Genomic DNA, 26201 nt, shown 5'->3' with positions numbered 1-26201 from the left:
TTGCATAGAACTCCCAGTCATGTGACGCTGGTGGGTGTGCGCTCCTAGACATGGCCAGACGCCGAAATCACTTCTGGACGCGTGATCGGTTTCTTGGCAACGCGCCGTGACGTCACACGGGGACCCGTCCATGTGACGGATCACGTGATGTAGTCGCGCTGCCGCGCCGGGTGCGATCACGTGGCCGGAAGTGAGGACGGCGTCTGGAGGCCGGATTCTCCATTAGAGATCAGTATATAAGGGACCTTGGGATAGGGGAACATCACCTCCTAGAGAAAGCTTTGCGCGAAACGTGCGTTGGAGGGGAGCGTGCATACACCCTGACCACAGGTACTGGATACTTTATGTAATCTCACCCTTCTCTATTAATTCTTTTGTGCTGCCACTGGGTTTTGTGCAATATAAATTATATTCACTCTTTGAAGGGAATTGTGCAATGAACCAATACTAATAGATTGTAACATAACTGGTTTACTGGATCTTGTGCAATACTGTTCAAATATTTCCTGTGTACTATTCGCCCCATGTGTATGGCTATTATGGCTTTTTTAATATTGTTTGTCTGAAATAATTTTTATGTGAATTTAAATAAAGATTATTATTGATTATACTGTTGTCCGTTGTATAGGAGTTGTATGTTCAGAAATAGTGTTCCAGTCACTAATTTGGTCTGTATTTTGTCAACCAAAACCGGGAGTGGGTTAAACATACTATGTGTGAACATGGCCTTATGCTATGTCCAGTCTATTGAACTTAATGGTTCTGGCATGTGTATGGTGTAGTGTGCATTAGCATACCATTCTCCTCATTTGCTTTTTTGAACCACAACATTTGCACTGGATCAAATATACACATAGCCTAAGAGACTGGTAGGAAATAAGTAACACCAAGGGGGACATTTATTAAGTCAGGTATTTTTTGTTCTGGGCTTAAAAATGCCCCCCCCCCCCAGTGCTGAGGCTGTGTGTGCACATTGGTGCCCCTCTGTGCACACAAAGTGAAACCTATGCCAGCTCAGAGCTGGCGTAGGCTTCACTGACATTTTTCCAGCAGAAAAATAATAAATGTGGCGAACTTAGAGGCCATGCCCCCCCCCAATTCTGCCCCCTTCCCACCCCTATGGGGAAAGTGGCCTAGATGGGCCTGATGCGAATAAAATATTCACTAAAACAGCATTTGCAAATATTTTTACATGCAATAAGGCGTTTTATCCTTATAATGTGTTTTTGTACATTGTTGCATATTTATTTGGGGATCCACACTAGGCCACATGTATGAAAATTAGAACAGACTAAAAGTAGAACAGTTGCCAATTCTTTCTAATCCAGTCCAGAAAAGGAACGGGTAGAAAGTCATTTATATTTGTCAAATATATGTTTCAAAGGTGTGTACTTGACAGACAGAGAAAGATAGCAGCTGGCAGGATTCAGGCATTGAGCTGATGATTAGTCTTCAACAATATTAAATGGCTGGTAGAAGTCCACATGTGGCTTAAAAAATGTAAGTATAGTAAATGCATATTTAAGATCCTATTTAGATAAGTTAAAGGATTACTGTCATTTACATTACCCTGGGCATATTGCACAGGCATATCAATTATATAATTTCTCTGACAACTAAGATAGTAGATGGGCATGACCTAAATTTTACAAATTTAAATTTGGATGTGATTATAGAGTCACATACTAGGGTTCAAAAGTTAGGACATATCAAGAAACTGTATCAAGGTGTGTGATCAGGATAGAACAAGCTATTTCATGGCAGTAAATTTATTTTATCATTTTTTTGTCTACAGGTCCTTTTAAAATGATGATAACACTTTAAACTCTCCAGTCCATTGGCCTTCTTACTGTGGCTTTCCCATGACTGTGAAACTGCAACCCCCATCATTGTCATCTGTAGTTTGTGGGGTTTGTAGGTTGACAACTGCTGGAAACCAGAGCACTGTTTAGCCTAATAGTATAGCTAGTGTGTGACTTAGTAAGGATGAAACCCTTCTTACATAGAATAATGGCCTAAATTTTCAACACGGCAGGAAACATGGCTGATTTTCAGAACATGGCTTGTAACTTTGTATTAAACTAAATGCTTGTACAAAGATGGACACAATACCTTTCTTTATCCATGAATAGTATTCTTGGCTGAATCCAAATGCACCTGTTGCATTTCATAATGACCCAAGTGTCTGCTCTTAAGCTTCTATTTGGACTGTATTCAGAAGTTGGTTCCATTTACACAAGAATGCATTGGAATGACAAGATTTCCTTGTTAAGCTACAGGTCTTGCCTTTCACTCGATTAAGCCAAGTCCATCAGTTTAAGACAGGAGGCACAGTTTTTTCTTCTTCTCAAAAATATAAAAGCTATTGGCAAACACTGGTATCTAAACAAGACTGACATTGAGGTCTCCTCATCACAGATATCTAGATTTTACACTGTGTGACTAGAAAACACAAGACCAGCGTTAAACAGTATGTAAAACAGGCATTTTAGAAAGAAACCTTTTCTACGTTTAGAAGGGCTATTAATTTTTTTCCCCATTAATCATAAATGTGGATTTCTACATTACATTAAAAGGGGGCCAAAGTGTTATTGACTAAGGAAAACCAAGTTTAAATTGGAAATACAAATTGACCAGAAGAGAATAAACTCCTTATTTATTATAAATCAAAAGTCATTATGAGTGCAAAAGTCATTTGGGCTCTACTATGCTGCCTGCATGACACATAGGCTAACATTGCATTCAAGGACAAACATGTCAAAGCAGCAGGATGGTAGGAGCACCTTCTCTATGTAAGGATAATATGTAATGGAGAAAAAAAATCCATGTTTCTATGTCTTTTTATGAGAATGGGACCAGTCCAAAGAGTACATTAGTATTAGTGAGCCACTTCTGTATACAGTCTCTATAAGTTCTTGGAAAACAACATGTTTGGATTACAAATACTTTCGTATGCTCAATGTAACCACGTAAAGCATAATATACAGTGGTATTGTAGTATTAAAGAGGTTGGCAACTTCTGTGTTACTTGAATAAGCTTATATAATTCATAATGTTATTTTTAACTTACTACCTATACTATAATGTTTGTGACATCCGCAGTGTTCATAGAGTTTAATGGAAATGAAGCAATACAACCTTAACAAGCAAGGATTAGCTTTTTGTAGCTTCAAAAGACTTTATTGAAGTGAGCCGAGCAGTGAAGCCTCCTCTCTATTAACTTCTATGGTCACAAACTGGTGAATATGGATAATAAGTAGAAATGAGTGAAACTACAATAAGTTCCATTTCGCGAAACGCCAAACAATCTGCAATTGACTTTCGGTGGCTGGAGAAGATGAATGCAGCCTTGCGGCTGCCTGGTAAGCTTGAATGCTATTTACTGTAGTTTTGCTCATCTCTAATCATAGGACCGAAATTTTCCTAATATGTGATGGTTGACTTTATCATGACTTTTTAAAGCTATAATCCGGATAGTTTCTTAGAATAGGGCGGAAGATCACATAGAAAATATTGGTACAGCCATTGGTACAGTACATACAGTAATTATAATAATTAAATCTATTTGGAATTCTAAGTTTGATCTAGGTATTATGACAATACTTTATATTACTTGAATCTTAATTTTTGTTTTCTGAACTCAGTGGTATTTAGATGAAGGGAACACGGACAGGTGAAAGAATACAACTGATTATCTTACTACTATGGAACCAAGAGTTCAAGAATGTGAAATATAAAGCAGGAAGGGAGCAGTCGTTCTTGAACTGGGATGCTGGGTTGAAACCAAGAAAAATAGGCAAGTAAGGGTCTTAGAGACTTTAGTCTTTCCAGTAATGGCAACTTATGTAGCGAGATAAGGTGAATCCTTCTGGTGTGATCTGACAGAAGAGCTACTGTAGCATAAATTTCTGTGTACAGAGTCTGCAGAGATTGCAATCACGAGGTGTTCACTATGATAAAGGCAAGTGCAGAAACTCCTCACGATATAAAAAAAATCAAGTGGCACTCACCCTGTTTTCAGGTGCTTTCATTACATTGCATGGGAGGGAGAGCGGCTGCAAGAGCAGGAGCAGCGACAGCCCGTTTTGTGCCTTACTCGCACTTTGTCTGGCTCTGCACCAGGTGCAATGTTTTAATGAAAGACACATAAGTAAAGAAAAACGCACCCGAAGACACGGTGAGTGTCACTTGCTTTATTTCAATATCGTGAGGTGTAAATTTCCAAGTGGTGCATTATGCTATGGCTCATTGGTTTATGATCACTTCCTCCAAATTTTACTCCTTACGTGTGCTTTTCCAACATCAGGGGCATACACTAGAGGACCCACCTTACAGTTTATACACTACTTTAGATGACTCATTGGACACATTATAGTAGGCAAAAGCAGAAATATTTCTTACTGTTCAAGCCCATGTGTAATTCATGTGTAATATGAGCTGGTATTCCCTTACATTCCATAGTTCATATGATATGTTTGCACTGACAGGGATTTCCAAATCAGATATTGAGATCATAATTTACAGAAAATGACTGTATTTGTATACGCATCTTCCGTTCAGATGTTTGTGAGATTCTGCATATTAGTCTCCATTTGTCTATGTTGTCAACAATATCTAAGATGTATCCTACACTTAATACCTACGAAAAAAATATACAGAGGGAGTATACAAACTATGAGGTTTCTTAAAAAATTCCCAGTGGCATGGGTTGCCCAGCAATATGTTAAACACTCAGCACCATGGACAGCAGCTGAAGAGCCTACTAAGTATACTTGGAAGAGGAAAACGTTTGTCAACAACTTTATGAATATTTCTTTCTTTTTTTTTTTTTTTTACATTTAAGAGCATTGTTAAGTTTATACATCACACACACTACTATTTATGTGAGATATTGTTGAAATATTTTAGGTAACTTTTCTTAAAATAAAGCATTTTACAAAAAATATTTTTGCTTTCAATTGTAATTCTCCTGAAACAGGAACAGTATAGAGTATACCTCTCTTTCATATGCTATGTATTTGGAAAGCTTTTTCATACTCATACATATTCATACTTTTTCACATTTTGGTAAGTGGAAAAGTGAAAAAAAAGTTGGATGCAACACTATGGAGTCCTAGAAAGCATGGATACAGCTTATGGGTTATCTCTTATTGGGACCCCATACTTAGCTGAAACAGTTTAGTTTGGTTTGCACACACCTTTGAACATCTGGATTAAGAATTTCAATTTGCTACATCTGCTCCAAAATGGTGCAAAAAGCCACCAAAAAGTTCTCATATGGCTACTTGACAGCAAAGTATATTACAAAGGAAGTGGAAAACTATTTTACAGAGAAAGCAAAAGTTTGTCTAGTTTTTTTTTCTTCAAGAAAAAAAAAGTATACATAAGTGGGCACAGATGCGATAAATAAATAAATAAATAGCAACAATGGAGGCAATTTAGTGCCATGTAGCACAATCTGTCTTTTTATATCTTAAAGTGACACTGTCACCCCCTTTTTGCATTTTGACTGCTCTCCACAGGTGTAAAGTGTAAATGTAACAGCTCTCATTACTTATTTTATATCACACCTCATGGCGCTTGTTCTGGTAAAAAGTCGTTTTTATCACCTGTGGATTGGCATATGTGGGCGGGGCCTCGCAGACTATGTGCCACATCTCTCCGCCCCTAGCGCCACTTAGCCCTGCCCCATCCATGACGTCATCGCCGCATAGGCCCCACCCCCTCAGCAGCCATTGAAAGGGCCAGCCTAAAGCTCTAGGCCCCACCCCCCTAGATTGTCCCACACCAATGGGTGCTGAGGGGGCGTGGCCTATGCAGTGATGATGTCACAGATGGGGTGGGGCTAAGTGGCACTAGGGGTGGAGCAATGTAGCACAAAGGTTGTGAGGCCCCACCCACATATACCAATTCACAGGTGATAAAAACGACTTTTTACCAGAACAAGCACCATGAGGTATAATATAAAATAAGTAATGAAAGCTGTAACATTTACCCTTTACACCTGTGAAGAGCAGTCAAAATGCAAATAGGGGGTGACAGTGTCACTTTAAATAGATTTTTCTGCTGGATTCAGATGGAAACCGATGTATACAGTTCTTAGCTGGAAATAATTGTGCAAAGGTCTACATTTCTACCCAGGAAAAAACAAAAACAAAGATGTGAGATGTATGTGTTAAATGGAAACAGAAAACATGGTCCCGAAACTAGCCCTAAAGGGATCGTGCAGGACAGCAGGGGGTGGTGTAAAAATATTAAACAAGTTGTCAGGAAGGTGCATCCCTGTGTTCCAGTAGGGGCTGTTCTCCTTCTATTGATGCAACAGAGGTGGGACAAGGTTGTCGTTGCTGCCCGGCCTTCTGATGGCTAGTCACTTGCTGCAGGAGTCTGTCTTTGGCTGACCCCAGTGACATTGGGGCTGCTCAGACAATCAGAGATTGCACCAATCCCAAGCAACTGGGCACTTTTGGTTGACAGCTAGAGGTAGAATTAAACCGGTTGCTGACTGCAGCAGTCGCCCATGATTGTTATCAACTTACCATTCCTCACCATGTATTTATTACCAACATTCCTCTACATATTAATTCAGTTCCTGGCTGTTGGCTTTGTTTATGACCATGTCCTTGACCTTGATTTTACTGCCTATACTGCGTATACTGGTACAGTCTCTGTTTCTGATTCTGTCTTTGATCCCTGGCTTGTTGCGGATTTCTCCTGATTTACGATTTGTGGCTTATTTATTACTGGCTGGCTTTGATGCAGACTGTTGACTTTCTTGTACTCCTGACAGGCCCTCCATCTAGAGACAGTAGGAAATGTCACCCAGTGGCAGGTTGCACCTAGGGCAGATTGTCTAAGTTGGCAGGTACAATCACAATCTCTCAAACCATCAACTGGTCACACAGTGGTAGACCAAGTTCTTGCTTGTAGCCCTCAATGAACCATTCACCTTAACTTGTAGCACATACACATTGTAGTACTTTATATGATGTACATAAACATCTATTGGTAAACAGTAACAGACCAACATATGTTTGGCACTTGGTGACTTCACTTTGCAATTTGCAATAGACCAGTAACACATTCACTGTTGGCAGGAGAACTTCACTTTTCTTTCCAGGATTTCTACTTGGGAAGTCAGTATCAGTGTCCAGAGCATTCACTCACAGGTTTGCAGCACACACAGGCCACTTTACAGATGTTGACATTGTCTTCTGGCTACATTTGGGTTTTTGACGATTATTTTACTTGACTCTGACTACCTCCCACCCCATCCAATAAAACAAAAGACTAGTGATGAGCGAATACTGTTCGATCGAATAGATATTTGATCGAATAGTGAGATATTCGAATATTCGATATTCGTACGAACATCCTGCGAATATTCGATAAATATTCGATAAGCATTCAAATCCCCCAGCTTCCAGTTTCACCCCTCTAAATGGTCAAATAGATGATTTTCACTAATCGAATACTTGTTCCCATAGACTTTAATTGGATCAAATATTCAATCAAATATTTGCGGGATATCCGTACGAATATCAAATATTCGAATATCTCACTATTCGCTCATCACTACAAAAGACCAATATTTTCACCACACCATGACCACTACCATTACCACCAAATACTGAATAGATAATACTACTATACTGATACTGAATAAAAACCAATGCACACAGACAGGGGCGTAGCTAGAAATGACTGGGCCCCATAACAAATATTTGATTGCCCCCCCCCCCCCTTCTTCCTGACTGACCACTTAGCTGTCAAGTGTAGTCATAACTGCATAACTGGAAGTCCTCGTCAGGAGGGACTTTTGTAGATCCTAGGAGGCCACCTGGTGCTGCAAGTGATGACAATTCAGGGGGCCCAGTGAATTGCAGGTACAGGCAACTGATGCAAGCGGCCCCATAGCAGCTGCTAAGGCTGCCCCAGTGGTAGTTACGGCCCTGCACACTGACCAGTATCCACTTATACAGTGCCCATAAAGTGGTGATCACAGCCATATCAGGTAGTGTTTTCTTGAAGTTGTCCTTTGTTTTCTTTCTAATCCCCCCATTAGGTAGAAGTCTTAAGTACATAGATAATCCCCCCCACACACACACCATTAAGTAAATAGCTCTAGTAGGTACTGTAAATCCCCAATTAGGTAGAAGCTCCTGGTAGGTAAGTAATCCCCTCCTCCTTTCTTTGTGAGCTCCTGAGTCACAGCTTCAATGACAGGATTTACTAAGTATTCCTTTTCTAAAAAAAAAAATGCAACTACTGAAATTTGACTTGCCTTTATACATTTAAAATGTCATACTTTTTAAAAAAATTAATAGTGTTTTAATAAGTAGGATTTTGTTTCAATAAAGACTATTCTAACAAATTTTATTTTTAAATACCACCTGACATATAATGTCTTGCAGTAACCTATTGCACTTTTTTGTTCAAATTTTTGTATATTATTTTTGAACAAAATATAAAAAAATTAGAATGAAAAAATGCAATAGATTACTTCAAGTCACATTATAAGTGGTGAGAAGCAGAAACTTTCTGCTCTTAGGAGTACTGTACAATGTTTCCTGCGCTGGTAAAGTGTAGAAACTACAGGTTTAAATCCTGTATTTCTTCTCAAGCGTCAAGATAACTTCGAAACAGAAAGGTTACTGTGATGGGCTGATGTGTTAAACAGATCATAGTGACGATGGCTTCATCTGTATGTGATGATGACATTGGTATCTGTTTTGCCATGCGGGATGTTATCTGTGATGCATAATGTCGTCTGCTATGTCATTTGTAATGTTATGCGTGACGTCATTGGTGATCTCATGTGTAATGTCATCGGGAATGTCATGCATAATATCGTTGCGTGGTTTCATCAATTTCACTGCCTTAGCCTCTAGTTTCCTCAAATCTCTCTGTAATATTATCATGTCATCTGTGATGTCATGAGTGGTGTCCTCGGTGATGTCATGCAGGATGTCATCGGTAATGTCATACATCACGTTCAACCTATAATAATCAGAATAAATCCCTGGATCAACCTCCTGTCACATGAAATCTAGAACCAATAAACTGTAATTCTGGATGAGAAGACCCGTGGAAGATTGGGTTCGACATGTTAAAACTTAAAAAAAAAAGTTTGATTTGAAGATCCAAACTTGACCCAGACCCAAACCCAAACCCCTACTGAGGTCAATGAGGACCCAATTCAAAAATGGCTGTAAAATAGGTGTACAAAGGGGGCAACACTCATGGATTTATTGGCTACATCAGTCAGTGCCTAACTCTGGGATTTATTGGCCACAGCAATCAGTACCTAATTTACAGATTTACTGGACACATCTGTCAGTGTCTAACTAATGGATTTACTGGCCACAGTAGTAAGTGCCTAACACATAGATTTACTGGCCACAGCAGTCAGTGCATAACTCACAGATTTAATGGCCACAACAGTCAGGACCTAACAAGTATTTAATACCCACAGCATTGAGCTAAACACTATATTTTACCAATGAGTGCCCTGAAAAGGGAAATTGGTAAATTTTCCTGCCTAATTTTCCTTTTTAACAGCAGCACCCTCTCACTATTTTACTCATCACAGGAAACACTGCGTGACCCGTCACCCCACTGTTATACAACAGGGTCATGTTTCAGCCGGTCGAATAACAGCCCTGCCATACTGAACATGGCTGTAATGGCTGTGGGAGTGCCCACAGCAATCAAGTTGTTGATTGGCTGCTCAGCAGCTGTTCAACAAGCTTTATTTTAAATACAAAGGCCAGACCCGAACACAGGTTCCTGTACCGATATCCGTGTTCCAGTCTGAGTACCACAGCGATTCAGTCACACGGCTGGACCGATGCACTAGCACTTTCGTATGTTCGCCTTGTTTATGTACTGCGCATGCGCATAGATCGTCATTACTAGTTGGATCATGTTTACATATTTATTCATTGGTGATGTAGTAATTGGGCTACGCACTAGCACCTTATTGTGGATTTTTATGTTCATTTTGTTAATTGCCCAAGCATTTGGATCACCATTCATCTCTATGCTCAGTCTCTTGTATTTTAAGAGTTTATTGTTATGGGGATTTTATCATAATAATTATATATTTTTTTTTTTGCATCATGCCTAAATATTTATGCACGTATGATTGAGTATAAGAAGCGTCTGGGGTTGTACCCGGTCACGTGACCGGCATTTGTATTATTGTGATGACACGTAACCACGTGATAATGTCTCGGTCACATGACCACAATGATTTAGTGTTATTGTACATGGTTCATTATTACTCTGTTATGATCTCATCTTAGGAGCCTAGTGATGTTAGGCTTCTATTACTCTTATCATGATTGAATAATGCTCTTTGTCAGTTTTAGCAGCTTCCGGGATTACATTCGGCCATGTGATCTGCATTTGTATTATTGTGAGTTCTTGCAACTTGGTTACTATGTGCCGGTCACATGACCACTATGATCTATGATCTAGCGTCATTACGTCGTCACGTCACGCACTGAAACTACCAGTAACGTAGCGTGTGCAGCCGCAGACTCCACTTCCGCCCGCCATTCACTTTGGCTACGTGTCAACCATGAGGGATTAGAACCTGTTGCAGGTATATATACTGGCTTGTAGCCATACTATTTCTGACTCCTGACGAAGCCACAATGTAGCGGCAATACACGTGGGGGTACTTCTTCTGCTACATGGGGACGTGACACTATTTGTGGGTATGCTATACTTGACATACAGGACTGATGGTTGATATTCATAACCAGTGTTATTATTTTCCTCTCCTGAGTCCCATGCTTGTGGGCCTATTTGGCCTGTTACATTGCAGCAGTGCGGTTTAACCTATATTCCAGGTTTCTGCAGTTTTTCACCCTTCTGGGGATTATCTTATGTTTGGCCGGTGTTTAATAAAGCTTACTTCTACTGCATTTACTATTGGTGTGCGCTTGATTTCTTTACCCTAGTCTTCTTCTGTCCTTCTCTTTATTTACATTGCTGTTTATATAGGGTTGTCAGCTGCAACCACATTTTTCATTTTTTCCCCTTGTATTTACATTTGGTGGTGTCCAACCTATCCTCTCTGTTTCGCACTGCTGTCCTGTCTCAGTCAGTCATTGACTGGTCGAGCGGGCTGTCAATCCCAAGATGAGAGTGAAAGCCCACTTAGCCAATCATTGACTGACTGAGATGGGATAACCTGCTCATTGCTTGGATAAACTGTGCAACATGTTTTATTTGCCCCCACAAGATATTTTTTCATTGGATATTAACGTTGGCATCTATCCTATAGATTGCCAATTATCCAGGACTATTTTTAATTCATTGAAGGTATTTACAATTATGCATGCATACAATCCTGCTCAAGGACCCAGAGAAGGAAAAGCCTCTCAATAGACTAAAGGTGAGTGGAGCTGTAGAGAAAAATATGCTCCAGCAATGTGAGCATGCATAATTCTAAATGCCTTAAATGAATTAAAAATAATCCTGGCTAATTGAAAATCTAAAGGATAGATGCTAACATTAAAATCCAATGAAAAAATATCTTGTGGGGGCAAATAAAACATGTTACACTGTTGATCCAAGCACTGAGCAGGTTATTTATTCTCAATCAGTCAATGATTGGGCTGTCACTCTTGCCTCAAGAGCGACAGCACGCTCAGCTAATCAATGGCTGATAGGACAGCCAAGTGGCAAGTGATTGGCTGCGCGGGCTGTTACTCTCGAGACAAGAACGACAGCTCACTCAACCAATCACTGGCTGCGTTTCCCGTCTCTGTCAGTGAATGCTGGAGGCTGCTGGAGACACTATAGACCTATAGGAGGACACCTGTGGAGCACAGAAAATGTGAACATACCATTTTTTTAGATGTGCGGCCGCCATCTTTATGAACTCATTCAAAAGTATACAAAAAGTTTAGTTCGATAATAAACCAAACATTTAGCAAAGTTCAGCATAGATTTCTGTTCGGAAGATTCCGTTTGCTCATCTCTACTGCTGATGAGTATCAGATAGGTGGGATAACTTGGATATTGTTCTGAAGCATTCCAATATGATTTTTGTACATCTTTTCCCCATGAACTACAAAGTCCTCTTTCCATTATCCAGAGATAATGGAAAAAAATCGACATCATAATCCGGCGTATATAAAGACCATAAAAATACACAAAAAATGTAGAGCGGACAAAAAAACTCACTTGTTGGAGCGGAGTATGTGACCCCCCCTCAGCCCGGATTGCCTTGTCAGTGGACTCTCCAAAACACCTCCCTGTGCGTGTACCGCTGTATTACTGGCTCTTTTGACCTCTGCTTTGCCTTGTCCATGGCTACAGGGCATCTCTCTGAACTGAACCGAACGGGCTTTTGTTTCACAGTTCACCTCTTCTTTCAAAGGAATGGCAGGTAGACAAATTTATCATGTAAAAAGAAGGATTTATTGGGGGTATAGATAGGACTGATGTTGTATAATGCAGCTATTAGCTGACATTGCCGAATTGGCAGTGCCAGCTTATTAACCATTTAAATGGCACTGTCAAAACTGAGAGTGGCATTTAAATGCCATTAAAAAAGCATCCTCGGTGGGCTAGTTGCAGACCAGGTTCTCACGATGTGATCAGGAGAACCTGATCTGGTATACTTGCCTGGACGGACCTTAGTAATGCAATGACTCTGGTTCCAATGCAGCTATTCTTTACTAGGGGCTGCAGCAGCCTCTAGTAATCAAGCACCAAACTATTACAATAGTGCAATACTCATCTCATGCAGTAAACACTGTAAGTGCAACAAAAATGCAAAATTGCAGGTTTTTGGTCACATCAAATCTGGAAAAATTGGAATGAAAAGTGGTCAAAAGGTCATATATATGCAAGCAATATACCGTAAAAAAGGGCACATCACAGTACAAAAAAATGACACCAAAGGGGGGGTGGGGAATGATATAAAAATCAGAATACAGAAATTCTAAACAAATAAAATAAATACATAATTTTTTACCACAGGGCGAATGGCATAAACACAAAAATAATTTCACAGCGCAGATAATTTTTGTCTGGTTTTGCTGCGTATTTTATGAAAAAATTAAGTATATCATTGCAAAGTACAAATAGTGTCGCAAAACATAAGGGCTCATGTGGGTCTGTCGGAGAAAAAATACAAACGCTTTGGCCTTTTAAACACGAGGAGGAAAAAGTGGAAAATGAATATTGGTCTGGTCCTTACCGGGTTAATCAGGCACAGTATTTTATTAATGCTCTGCCTGATCTTTAACCCCTTAAGGACAGAGCCAATTTAGATTTTTGCGTTTTCTCCTCCTTGTGCTTAAAAGGCCATAGCACTTACATTTTTCCACCTAGAAACCCACATGAGCCCTTATTTTTGCACCACTAATTGTACTTTTCAAAGACAGGCTGAATTTTTTCATAAAGTACATTGGAAAACCAGAAAAAAATAAATGTGTGGTGAAATTGAAAGTTTTGTTTATTTGGGGGGTATTTGTTTTTACGCTATTCACACTGACTTGTTATATATGTTCCTCAAGTCGTTACGATTAAAACAATATGTAACATGTATAACGTTTCTTATATCTGATGGCCCGTAAAAAATTCAAACCATTGTTAACAAATATATGTTCCTTAACCCTTTCCCGCACGAGGACGTAACTGTACGTCCTTGTGCGGGCGTTTAGAGCGGGGCCGTGCGGCGACCCCGCTCTGACCCGTCGCGGTCCCGGGTGCCGCTTGTAGCCCGGGACCGTTGGTATTAGCGGGCACGGTCCGGCAGCAGCCGAAAGCAAACGAGTGCCGATCTCATTGACCTTTGCTGTATATCTATACAGCAAAGATCTCAATGAGAGATCAAAGTATATATACTAGAAGTCCCCTAGGGGGGCTTCTAGCATAGGTGTAAAAAAAAAAAAAAAAAAGTGTTGTCATTAGTAAAAAGCCCCCTCCCCCAATAAAAGTCTGAATCACCCCTTTTTTCCCAGGTTATAAATAAAAGTAAACAAATAAATAAATAAATAAACATGTTTGCTATCGCCGCGTGCGTAATCGCCCAAACTATTAATTAATCACATTCCTGATCTCACACGGTAAACGGCGTCAGCGCAAAAAAATCCCAAAGTGCAAAATTGTGCATTTTTGGTCGCATCAAATCCAGAAAAAATGTAATAAAAAGCGATCAAAAAGTCGTGTATCGATAGAAGGTAAACATCATGGCGCAAAAAATTACACCTCATACAGCCCCATAGACCAAAGGATAAAAGCGCTATAAGTATGGGAATGGAGCGATTTTAAGGAACGTATATTTGTTAACAATGGTTTGAATTTTTTACAGGCCATCAGATACAATATAAGTTATACATGTTATATATATCGTTTTAATCGTAATGATTAAGGAACATGCATAACAAGTCAGGGCGAATGGCGTAAAAACACATTCCCCCCAAATAAAAGAAATGCGTTTTTTTTTTCAATTTCACCACACTTTGAATTTTTTTCTGGTTTCGTAGTATACTTTATGCAAAAATTCAGCCTGTCATTGCAAAGTACAATTAGTGACGCAAAAAATAAGGGCTCATGTGGGTCTGTAGGTGTAAAAATGCAAGTGCTATGGCCTTTTAAGCATAAGGAGGAAAGAACGAAAACGCAAAAACGAAAATTAGTCTGGTCCCGAAGGGGTTAAAATCGCTCCATCGCTTACAGCGTCTATGGGGCTGTGTGAGGTGTCATTTTTTGTGCCATGATGTTTACTTTCTATTGGTACCTTGATTGCGCATATGCGACTTTTTGATCACTTTTTATTACAATTTTTATGGATTTGATGCGACCAAAAATACGCAATTTTGCACTTTGTTTTTTTTTTTGGCGCTTATGCCATTTACCATGCGAGATCGGGAATGTGATTAATTAATAAATTGGACGATTACACACGAGGCGATAGCAAACATGTTTATTTATTTATTTATTTTTATTACCTGGGGGGTGATTCAGACTTTTATTAGGGGAGGGGACTTTTTATTGACCACACTTTATTTTATTTTTTTTATACTTATACTAGAAGCCCCTCTGGGGGCTTCTAGTATATACACTCTGATCTGTCATTGAGAGCTATGCTGTATAGTTATACAGCATAGATCTATGAGATCGGCACTCTTTTGCTTTCGGCTGCTGCAGCACCATCTTGGCGAAGACCCCGGCCGGATAAAGATACTAGACACCAGGAAACGTCCGCATCTGGTAATCGGATGCAGCTGTCAACTTATATCCGCGGTCCCGGGCTACATGCAGGACCCGGGATGGCGGCGGTTCAGAGCGGGTTCGCCGCGCAGCCCCGTTCTTAACCCCCTTACCGGCAACAGGGCGTAAATTTACGCCCTTTGTCGTTAAGTGGTTAAAGCGACTCTGTACCCACAATCTGACCCCCCAAAACCGCTTGTACCTTCAGATAGCTGCTTTTAATCCAAGATTTGTCCAGGGGTCCGTTCGGCAGGTGATACAGTTATTGTCATAAAAAACAGCTTTTAAACTGGCAGCCCCGTGCCCTTTGTCCGTGGCTTGGTTTGTGTATGCATTAGGCTAGCACAACCTCTCCGTCCCTCCTCCCCGCCCTCTTTACCATTTTTCCTACTCCTCTGCAGTGAAAACTACACAGGTGCCTTAACGATCCAGCCCATGTGCCGTCCTCTCACAGCTGATGAATAGGAGACAATCTGCCTGAAGCATTCCTAATGATGAGTAGGGTGGGGAGGATGGACAGAGAGGTTGTGCGAGCCTAATGCATACACAATGTAAGCCACGGCCGTTGGGCACAGGGCTGTCAGTTTAAAGTTGTTATTTTATGACAATAACTGCATCACCTGCTGAACGGACCCCAGGACAGATCTTGGATTAAAAGCAGCTATCTGAAGGTACAAGCGGTTTGGGGGGGTCAGATTGTGGGTACAGAGTCACTTTAAGGGGAATGCTGAGAGAATCTGAACAGTAGCAGGTTTTCCCGGAGCTTGGAGCAGTCCCTATAGAGAACAGCGGCAGAATAAATCATAAGCACTGTGGAAACTTTGCCACTTTGAAAGTCTTGGGTGTCTATCCACATTTTAAGTAATAGCTGTTGGGCTTTACAGTTTGAAGTGTATAAATGCCAACTAAAAAATGTAAACAACTTTAACTCCAAAAGGAAAAAAAACTGTGCTGGCTTAACTACTGGGAAACAATAGAATACAGTCTGACTCTTCAGATCTAAAAATTAATATTGGTCTGTCTTAATTGTTATATGTATGGTTGTAGATGTGTTGTAATTACACATGTACAGAAATTAAATATATGCCAACAAGTAATATGTATAGCCTGTAGCTTTGCCATTACAAGTATCTCATGCTAACCTCTGGCTGACCTTAAATCTTGGTCGGGAGATCATATATTGAGGAAACATAGACAGGCATTGAAGCTCACAATGGAAAGTTATAGGCGGGGAGGGGATAATGCCTAACACGTGTATACTCTTGAAAGCCAAGGGCTAATATAATTATGTACCAACACATACAAATCATACTAGGACATGCTGCCAAGAAATGTCATTAGCCTGCAGATTTTAACTTTATTAATCTAAATGCATCAGGATGTATTGTACTCATAAGACTTGGTACTAATGGTTTAAAGTACAAATTTTATATATTTTAATATGTATATTTACTAGAACATTGTATTAGAAAATTGTGTCTTGCAAACAAACAAACATGTATATACAATATCTCACAAAAGTCAGTATGCTCCCCACACTGAAGATATGACACTTTGATACAATGTAAATTTGTTAATGTACAGCTTGTATAACTTTGGTGTGCCCTTAAAATAACTGAACACTTAGAGATTATGGCATGTTTAGAGCCGTACACCTCTACGTGAGAATGGGCAAATTGGGCCCAAAATGTCAATATTTAGTGTGGCCATTATTATTTTCCAGCACTGCCTTAACATTGTTTGGCATGGGGTTCACTAGAGCTTCCCAGGTTGCCACTGGAATCCTCTCCAACTCCTCCATGAGGACATCACTGAGCTGGTGGATGTTAGACACCTCTACCTTCAGTTTGATGATGTTAAACAATTCTAATTCATTCAAGAGGAGATTGACACAAAGGATAGTTGCCCAGTAGACTAATGCTGTGTTTACACGAAACGATAATTGGCCCGATCGTACGATTAACGATGTCGTAGTAACAATTTTTTTTCCCATAACGATCATCGTTTAGACGGTACGATATATCATATGGAAAAATCGTTTTCCATCCGCAGCCCGATCCCCCGCTCATCCGCAGCCCTGCCCCACGGTCAACCGCAGCCCGCAGTGCATTGATTGGCTGAAGAGGTGAGCCGGGAATTTCAAACGGCTCCTCTTCAGCCAATCAGTGCTGCCGTGCATTGATTGGCTGAAGAGGGCATCCAGGAATTTCAAACGGCTCCTCTTCAGCCAATCAGTGCTGAAGAGAAGCACTGATTGGCTGAAGAGGAGCCATTTGAAATTCTCATCTCAACCTCTTCAGCAAATCAATGCACTGAAGCGGGAAGCCGGGGATTTCGAAGACCTGCTACGTGGAGCAGGTAAAGTATGCTCGTGGCGGGGGAGATCTGAGCGGCGGCGGCAGCGGTGGCGGAGGATGGGGGACCTCGGGGGTGGCGATCAGAGCGGCGGGGGTGACGATTGGGGCGACGGGGTTGGCGATCGGGGCAGCGGGGTTGGAGATCGGGGCAGCGGGGGTGGCGTTCGAGCCGGCGCAGGGGCTGCGGATGAGCGGGCGGCCGGACTTTTGCGCGATAACTGTTTACACGTAACGATCGGCGGATTTTTTGCAAACGACAAACAACGATTTAAGAACAAGATAAAAGATCAAAATGAACGATTTTTCGCTCGTCGTTCGATCGTTCACTGTGTTTACACGTATGATTATCGTTCGAATTCGATAGTTATCGTGCAAATTCGAACGATAACCGTTACGTGTAAACCCAGCATTAGGGTGCGTTTACACAGAAAGATTTATCTGATAGATTTTGGTAGCCAAAGCCAGGAATGGATTTGAAAAGAAGATAGATCTTAGTCTTTCCTTTATGACCTGATCCCTGTTTATTGTCTGTTCCTGATTTTGGCTTCAAAGATCTTTCAGATAAATTTCTCTGTGTAAATGCACCATTAGACCAGTTAAAAACCCCACACAGTATCAACAAGTAAAGGAGTCACAGAAAGTTCCCTAAGCAACGCTTCCTCCACTGTATTTACAGTGCAATATTGCACACCATAGTACAAAGCATATCATATCCAAAGCATTGTTACTAACAAATACTTTCCAAATAGAAAACCTCTTAATTGTTAATATAGTTACATAATTTACTTTAATTCCCAAATAAATGTGAATAATTTGATGGTGAGCAAAACCTGGGGCTGGGTGCTAAGGGGGAAAAAAATATATTCCTACAAGAATATGGTTATCTAACCAAACCAAAGCCAGTTTTATATAATCTGTAGTGGATTGTTAGGAGTGCAATATTAATCTTTATGTCTGGTATAATGCCTCTCCCACAGATAGTTTGGTACTATAAAACTCCATTCACCCAACAAAGGCTACTTGCATATACAGTGGTACCTTGGTTTAAGAGTGACTTTGATTAAGAGTGTTTTGCAAGAAGAGCTCACAGTTTTTCAAAATTGTAACTTGGTTTAAGAGCATTGCTTTGGTTTAAGAGCTCCCTGTACTGGGTGGGAGGGGGAGTGGGGGGAGGGGCATGGTCTGCATAGCAGGGTCTACAGCACTGTACTCTGACCCAGGAAGTTTCCCTCACCTTCCAATCATAGCAGATCCACTTAAGGCTGGGGCTTGCATCAGAGGACAGGATTGTGGAGGTAAACTCTTCATAGCTTTAACCCCTCTATGTGCTCACATCTACCCTGCTTATTCCTTCATGCTCCCTGCAGTCTCTGTCAGTCCTTGTGTTTCCCATCCTCTCCATTCCTGCTATAATATACCTGCACTCACACTCAGCTATACACACTGCTGCTATAATATACCTGCACTCACACTCAGCTATACACACTGCTGCTATATTGTGCCTGCAAATACATTCAGCCATATACACTACTGCTATAATGTGCCTGCACTCACACTCATTTATACACACTGCTGCTATAATGTGCCTGCACTCACTCATTTATACACACTGCTGCTATAATGTGCCTGCACTTACACTCAGCTATACACACTGCTGCTATAATTTGCTTGCACTTATACTCAGCCACTCACACTGCTGTATAGAGAAGTCTCTGCCACTGTCCTTCTGCACAGCTCTGTGATTCTCATTTCCTGATTGGCCCATGCTGAACACACCCCCCTACTCCATTGCTGTCATGTGACCACACAGACCTTTGACAGCAGCCCTGCTTCTCTATTCTAGCCTGTTGTACTACACTACTGCATTATGGGAATCTGCAGCTCCATCCTGTATCTACAAACTGCTGCTATTTTTTCAGGTTTATGAACTTACTATACATTATACTCCACATGCTGATTGCTATACTATACAGTAAGTTATAATATGATATATTCAGCTGTTTATGAATGTTTGTTTCATTTGTTTTACATGTTATTTAGAAAAAAAAATCATCATTATTTTTGGGGTGGGGAACCAATTTTCTGCATTTCAATGATTTCTTATGGGGAAATTTTGTTTTGGTGTAACAGTGATTTGGATTACAAGCATGGTCCCTGAACAAATTATGCTCGTAATCCAAGGCACCACTGTATATCATATGAAAAAATGGGATGTGAACACGGCTTTTGCAAGGCTTACAAATTAAAAGTTAAAGGGGTTATCCAGCGCTACAAAAACATGGCCACTTTCCCCCTATTGTTGTCTCCAGTTTGGGTGGGGTTTTGACACTCAGTTCCATTGAAGTAAATGGAGCTTAATTGCAAACCACACCTAAACTGGAGACAACAGTAAGGGGAAAAGGGGCCATGTTTTTGTAGTGCTGGATAACCCCTTTAATGCTGCCGTGTAGCTGTACAGTGCCCCCACCCCAAAATAAATTGTATTAGAGCTTTAGGAAAAACTTGTAACTTTGGAATGGCAGCAGCTAGAAAGACAGGAGATGGCTCAAAATAATCAGGGGGACTAGGTGAGTAAGACCAGCTAGCGTTTTTTATTTTTTCGCTCTTAGGTGGATAACCCCTTTAACTCTCCTATTTCATGTTTCCTATTGCAAGTTAATTACAATATGTCGCTTGGTCATTATTCATAATTTAAAATTTGTAGGTTACGGTATGAGAGGTAGATTGTTTTTGTTAGTGATAGCAAAGCCAATTTGAGTGAAGATCTAAATAATTAAATTGGTATAGAAAAGGCAAAACACTGAAACCACCGATTATGCACATTTCTTGTTTCATATATAAATTACAAATGTGTCAATAAATATTCTCACATAGAAAAATAAAATAGATACAAAATGGTTTCACAAATTAGGTTTATGCTGGAATGTTTTATCATCATTGAAAACGTGCTTCTTCCATGTTTACATTGATTTAGAAATGAGTCCGCTCATGTTCCTTTTAATTTTATTGCAAACAATTTTTTTCCCTAGATCTACTGTGAAGTGGAAAGAATCTCATTGAAATGTCATAATGAAAAGAAGTTATCCAGCTAAACCTGATAATAACAATGTGTCAAAGGTGAACTTGCTTTTCCCCTACGGATATTGTTTCTTGCATGTTCAGCAATATCAACAAAGATAAAAGTATTTTCCAGCACAAGTAAACCATAACTGTAAGGATTTTACAGAAGGTTGTGCTTTCTTTACACATAAGCTTACCTCTATAAATGAAATATGAATCTACAATTCCAGCATTAAAAGGTATCACCATGATAGATCTTAAGGCTTAAATAACCACCACAAGGCAACCAAAGAATGGCAGTAAGCCATAACATTCCAGTGTTAGCGGAATGTAGGTGGGAGGCAGAGGATAGAGAGAATGGAAAATGATGTTGTAAAAAGGGTATTCATTGACATGTCATAATCATTCTCTTCATGTTAAAATTTAGAATCGTTCTCCCTTGGGGCTTCATAGTAACAGGACTTTGGATATGACTTTAAAATTTCCGTTAACTCCAGCAACTTTACCAGTTTGCTCTATTTGTCTAATTGCTGAATATTTTCCTTTTCTATTACATAATCGTCGGAGATCAAGGGAAAAAAATGCTTCATTCTCTATTTGATAGTATTACAGATGGTTAACAGAATCAACAGATTTATTCTAGATTAACAAAATACTTAAAATGCTCAGTTATGCTCTCTTGCCCAAGTTGAATATTACCATATATCTATACTTAATTGTATACGTAATATGTAATGCAATATGTAGATAGGATTTTGTTAGACCAGCATGCAGTGGTTTTTGGATCCAAAGCAACATTTCCAAGTTGTCAAAGGTCAATCTCTATGCCACATTTTAGTCTATGGGGCATTAAAATGGGAAGCAGAGTGCAATGGGTCCAACTTGTTGCATCTGGCATTTCTACTTGGTTGGCTCCAGATTATAAGACATACTGTACTGTATGTGTACCTACCCATGTAATCTGGCAGACAGGCTAGCAGACTAGGTTATATTTTACAGTTACAGTTACTGTAAATTTCATGATCTCCTAATCTTTTTTGGTATTTAAATTAATATAAGACACTGTCTTAATTTCAGGGAAACATGGTAAAACTTTTTTTGACCTTTACCTTCCATGTTACATCTGCTCCTTTCCATGTCACTGTAACGAAATCCACAATGTTTGACACAGACTTGTCAAACAAAGGTCGATGTCTCAGATGTTCACCTGGAACCAGGGCCGGCCCTAAGGTAGATGGCGCCCTGTGAGAAACTTTTTTCGGCACCCCCCCCAGGGGATCTGCTGAGACCCCCTCAAGGTGACATAAAGCTCCTACAGCTTCCCACTCCTCCAGACGACATCCAAAACCCGAGCCATACACACAACTACTACAACCCCCTCCAGCCATACACACAACTACTACTTATCTAGCCATACACGCAACTACTACCCCCACCAGCCATACACACAAATACTACCCCCACCAGCTATACACACAAATACTATTCCCACCAGCCATACACACAACTACTACTTATCTAGCCATACACACAACTACTACCCCTACCAGCCATACACACAACTACTACTTATCTAGCCATACACACAACTACTACCCCTACCAGCCATACATACAACTACTACTACCTCCCCCAGCCATACATACAACTACTACCTCCCCCAGCCATACACACAACTACTACCACCCCCAGCCATACACACAACTACTACTCACCCAGTCACACACAACTTCTCCCTCCAGCCATACACACAACTACTACTTCCCTCTCCATCCATACACACAACTACTACCTCCCCCAGCCATGTAGTTGTTGTGTGTATGGCTGGAGGGGGAAGTAGTATCCAGTACAAACACATGCACACCTACACATTGAAAATACATTATATAACAGAACACACACTACAAACACATTATATAACAGTACATCCCCCATACAAATAATATAGTACACACATATACAATGTCACACATATTTAAACACACATTATGCATATATAAACCTCCAGTACACACACATGCACACCTACACATTGACTATACATTATGTAACAGTACACACATTATGTACATTCTATATCCATATACTTGCACTTACATACATCTAGCTGGCAGCTGGTAGTGGATAATGCAGCAGCTGATGACTGGGCCCCTTCCTCGACCAAGGGATGCTATTGAGGAGGGGGGGGGGGGGTATATATATATATCCAGTATTAACAATAATACCAGTATATAGAAGGAATATTATCACCATACATATTACCGCTATACTGTTTCTGCCCAAGTTCTGTATACTGAGACCATTACCAATAATATCAGTATACAAGGGGGAAATATTATCACCACAACCACTACTATCACCACTATATTGTTGCTGACCCAATCCAGTATACTAAGTCCATATTACCACCACATACTGACTAATACCACCGCATACTGACTAACACCATCGCCGCTACTCAATAATCCACTGTACATAGATCACTATCACCTCATCCAGTCATATAGAGGTGGACACAGTTCTACACAGGTTCTGTATACCATATACATTACAGTGCAGCTATATCAAGTGACTCACAGGGGACGTCTTCTATGATCACAGTTGTTCCCCTTAAATTTTCTTCTTCTTCTGCCCTGAGCCATTATGAGAACTTCTCCGAGCCACGAATCCACAGAATCTGCGAGACAAACGTATTAGGCTCCTCACTCTGGCACCATCCTCATCTCTCTACACACTGGACATCTATATCGGCCCCTTTACACCCTCATTTAGTTAGTAGGCTGACACTATGTGATCCTCCTTATAGTATATGCCCCCTCTATGTAGCCTCCTTATAGATGGCCCCTTGTTCAGTCTTCCCTATATATGACCCCATGTGCATCTCCTTAAGAACCCCCCTCTGTGTAGTCCCTCTATAGTATATGGCCCCCTCTCTGTAGTCCTCCCTTATAGATGGCCCCCTTTTTGTAGTCCCCCTTACAGATGCCCCCTGCCCCTCTTACAAATGGCCTCCCTGTGTTGTCCCCCTTAAAAATGGCACCCGTGTTGTCCATTCCCTTGTAGATGGCCCCCCTGTGTTGTCCATCCCCCTTACAGATGGTCCCCTTATGTTGTCCCCCTTATAGATTGCCCCCTTGTTGTCCCCCCTTATAGATTGCCCCCATTATGTTGTCTCCCCCTTATATGGCCCCCCTTATGTTGCCCCCCCCCTTATAGATTGACCCTTTATGTTGTCTGCCCCCTTATAGATTGCCCCCTTATGTTGTCTGCTCCCTTATAGATTGCCCCCTTATGTTGTCTCCCCATATAGATTGCCCCTTTGTGTTGTCTGCCCCTTTATAGATTGCCCCCTTATAGATTGCCCCTTTATGTTGTCTGCCTATATATAGATTGCCCCTTTATGTTGTCTGCCTCCATATAGATTGCCCCTTTATTTTGTCTCCTCCTTATAGATTGCCCCTTTATGTTGTCTGCCCCCTTATGTTGTCTCCCCCTTATAGATTGCCCCCTTATTTTGTCTCCCCCTTATAGATTGCCCCTTTATGTTGTCTGTCCCCTTATAGATTGCTCCCCTTATGTTGTCTGCCCCCATATAGATTGCCCCTTTATGTTGTCTGTCCCCTTATAGATTGCCCCCCTTATTTTGTCTGCCCCATATAGATTGCTCCTTTATGTTGTCTGCCCCCATATAGATTGCCCCTTTATGTTGTCTGCCCCCATATAGATTGCCCCTTTATGTTGTCTGCCCCCATATAGATTGCCCCTTTTTGTTGTCTGGCCCCATATAGATTGCCCCTTTATGTTGTCTGCCCCCATATAGATTGCCCCTTTATGTTGTCTGCCCCCATATAGATTGCCCCTTTATGTTGTCTGCCCCCATATTGATTGCCCCTTTATGGTGTCTGCCCCCTTATAAATTGCCCCTTTATGTTCTCTGCCCCCATATAGATTGCCCCTTTATGTTGTCTGCCCCATATAGATTGCCTCTTTATGTTGTCTCCTCCCTTATAGATTGCCCCTTTATGTTGTCTGCCTCCACATAGTTTGCCCCCCTTATGTTGTCTGCCTCCATATACATTGGCCCCCTTTGTGCAGATTGAAAAAACCAAAACACATAACTCACCTAACACCTTGCTCCCACGCCGTGGCTCTCGTCTTCTGCATGGCCCCCCACCAATGCACGCTCTCTGGGCATGCCTCCGGCACCGCACACACCAGTGGCCTCAGCGTGCGCCGGGGCCGGTACTTCCTCCCTGTGCCGGTACAAGGACGCCGGCTGATGCTGAGGTCACTGATGCGTGCTCTGCTGGGGAATCCCCAGGGAGCGCGCGTCAGCTGTAGGCGTATTGTCTGATCAATCTTGTGACCGCAAGCACTTCTCTGCTTGCGGTCACAAGATTGATAGGACATTACACGGCACCCATGGGAAGGCACTGGAGGAGGGCAACGGGCGGCCAGCTAGGGGAGCGCTCTGCCTGAGCGCCCTCCAACTGGTCGGGAGTGATGCGCCCTGTGCAAGTGCACAGGTCGCACACCCCAAAGGCCAGCCCTGCCTGGAACATTACTTTTTAAAAAAAAAATTGGAGTGTGGGCACAACGTGAACCTGGCCTGAATATTGAAATAAATAGGACTATGATAAATTCCCCTGATTGGCAGCTAACACTGTTTATCAGATAGTGTCAAAGAAGTCAGGGCTGAGCTGTGGGATCAGATATATATGAAAACCTAAAGTACCTTTAACCCCCTTCATGCCAAAGGTCATTGATGCACAGATGTCAAATTGAAGCAATGTTCCTCCTCCCCTTCTAAGAGCCATAACGCTTTTAATTTTCCATCTACAGGGCTGGTTGGGGCACAATTGGTATCATAATGGTGTAAAAGAAAAATGTTATATTTTAATAGATCTGACATCAAGTCTCTATAATGTATATGAGAGGACAAAGGTTCTATGCCAATGATGTATCAATTACTGGACTTTAGGACTACAGATTAAATTTTTACCCTATATCTCTCTGCAAAGTGGGAGTGTGTTAGGGGAGCCAAACCAAAGGAGCAGAAGGAATTAACCCCTTCGTGCTGCAGCTAGTTTGGGCCTTAATGACCAGGCTAATTTTTCAAAATCTGACCTGTCTCACTTTATGCTCTTATAGCTCAGTGATGCTTTAACGTATGCTAGCGATTCTGAGATTGTTTTTTCGTCACATATGGCACTTTATGTAAGTGGCAAAATTTGGTCACTACTTTGTGTGTTTTTTTTGTGAAAAATTAAAAAAATTTGCATTTTATGAACTTTGAAATTCTTTGCTTCTAAAAAAAGAAAGTCGTAGCACATAAATTAGTTACTAAGTCACATTACCAATATGTCTTCTTTATTCTGGCATAATTTGGTAAACAGATTTTACTTTTTTAGGGTGCTATGGGGCTTAGAAATTCATCAGCAAATTATCACATTTTCGTGAAAGTTTCCAAAACTGATTTTTTTAGGGACCAGTTCTTTTTTTAAATGAATTTAGAAGTCTGATATCCTGAAAACCCCCATAAGT

This window comes from Dendropsophus ebraccatus, chromosome 3, assembly GCF_027789765.1.
Source record: "Dendropsophus ebraccatus isolate aDenEbr1 chromosome 3, aDenEbr1.pat, whole genome shotgun sequence".
NCBI classification, from domain to species: Eukaryota; Metazoa; Chordata; class Amphibia; order Anura; family Hylidae; genus Dendropsophus; species Dendropsophus ebraccatus.
The sequence above is the reverse complement of the archived record's forward strand: the minus strand, read 5'-3'. Positions refer to the sequence as shown.